Here is a 1919-nt window from a genome sequence, read left to right on the forward strand (position 1 = left end):
TCACAGCGTTGTGTTCTAGAATCTTCCTCCACACTGCGGCAGGAAAACCTGGCTTCTCGAGGCACCGAGGGTCTACTCTGGTGCTCATTAAATCCCTCGCCTGCCCACCCAGCTGCAGCGGGGCTCCAGCATCACCCTCCCCACCCGGGACACAGTTTGGGTCTCCTTGCAGGGTCCCTGAGGGCGTCCCATGGCCCGCCACTCTCCGGCCCTTCCCTGTCCCCCATGCTGGCCCGTGTCCTTGCTCCCTGCCCGCGTCCTTCCCCATCAAATCCCAGTGCGATGAACCAGGCCAAGTGCAGCCAACCGCCAAGCTCCCCCCCACCCCCAGAAGGCCCTGCCTCAGCTCCCGGCTCCCTCCGGGTCCTCGCTGTGCAGGTGGACACCTGGGCAGACCCCAGGGTGTGTGGACAACGGTGGCTGCCCGGCAAGACGCACTGAGTTATTTGCTTTCTGCGGCCGGGCCTCTACCGGCAAGTGAGACACAGCTCAGACTCACGTCTGCAGAGCTCAGACAGTTTGATCAGCTTTTTCTTGGTGGATGATAAATACTGAACTAATTGAAATCAAATCAAACTGTGTGGATGTGTGTGGAGCTTCATTAGCGTCCAGGTGACTTGCCAGGCCTGATGGGAACTGCAAAGATAAATGAGACGTGGTTACTGGTCTCAGGGGAGTGGCAGCCACGCTGCCAGCTTGTTACTGGGTGACTAGTGAGTGTCAGTCCTATGCCAAGGGCAACGGCAACAGGTGGTACCTGGAGCCAGGGTGACGGGAGCCTGTCCACATGCAGGAGGGACGGCGTGGGGAGATGAGGAGTGCTGTTTCTGCACCAACGGGCCCCGTGCAGTTCTCGGGGCTCCCAGAATGTCTTGGGGCTGGGGCTGGACGAGCCACGGGGCAGGATGCACGTCTGGAAAATGCACATATCCTTCTGATTATAAGAATAGAAAATAAAGCAAAAAAAAAATCTAAGGAACATTTAAGTTGCCAATAATACTTCCACCCAGAGATAACCATAGTTACCAGTTTTGTGTTTTTCCTGCTTTTCAAAAATTTTATGTAGCATGTAGAATTTTCACATATTAAAGCCTGCTTTAAAGGATAATGTCACTGACTGCACAGCATGCATGGCCAGTGTGACACAGTGTCTTTGCACACCCATCTGTTGATGGGCATTTACATCGTTGAATTCTATTCCTACAATTCACACTTGTGAGAACTTCCTCCTACAGAAACGTTTCCTCTCACTTTCACTTTCTCCTCAAATAAACTCCCAGAAGCGGGATTACCTGTCAAAGCTGAGGGCAAAACTCTTTTCCATTGGCGCTTGCTTCCCATGAAGGAAATACCAGGTGTCTCCTCCAAACAGGCGTGGAGGTCTCTTCTGGTTTGAATCACCAGCGTTGAACATCGGCACCTGCGTGTGTGAAAGCATGTGTATGTGAGTGTGAGCTCCTGAGTGCGAGTTTGTGTTCATGAATGTGTGTGCACATGCACATGTGAGAGCTTGTGCATGTGTGCATCTGTGTGTGCATGTGTGAACATGTGCACAAGTGCATACATATGAGCATGTGCACGAGTGTGCATGCACATGTGTGCATTTGGGTGTGTGAGGATATGCGTGTGAGCACATGCAGGTAAGCATGTGTGTGCAAGCATGTGACTGCATGCATTGTGTGCATGCATGTAAGCATGTGCATGCAAGCATGTACACGTGGATGTGGGTGAGTGTGTACCCATGTGTGAGAGCATTGTGTGTGTGCACAGGTATGTGCATGCACGTGAGCATATGTATGATTGGTGAGTGGTGCATGTGAGCATGTGCATGTGTACAGGTGAGTGCACATGTGCAAGAATGTTGCGTGTGTGAGTGTGTGCACAGGTATATGCATGCATGTGAGCATATGCATGAGTGG

General features: G+C 52.0%; 1 long non-coding RNA gene across 1 annotated transcript; it reads right to left on the reverse strand.

The window, feature by feature from the left end:
- Positions 1-509: 509 nt before the first annotated feature.
- LOC119874716 lies at positions 510-1324 on the reverse strand. The gene is made up of 3 exons (XR_005371040.1): positions 1293-1324; positions 758-913; positions 510-636 (listed from the first exon to the last, which is right to left on the reverse strand). It is a non-coding gene; the product is annotated as an uncharacterized LOC119874716 (long non-coding RNA).
- Between the last annotated feature and the right edge of the window lie 595 nt (positions 1325-1919).

This window comes from Canis lupus, chromosome 16 (assembly GCF_011100685.1).
Source record: "Canis lupus familiaris isolate Mischka breed German Shepherd chromosome 16, alternate assembly UU_Cfam_GSD_1.0, whole genome shotgun sequence".
Lineage (NCBI taxonomy): Eukaryota > Metazoa > Chordata > Mammalia > Carnivora > Canidae > Canis > Canis lupus.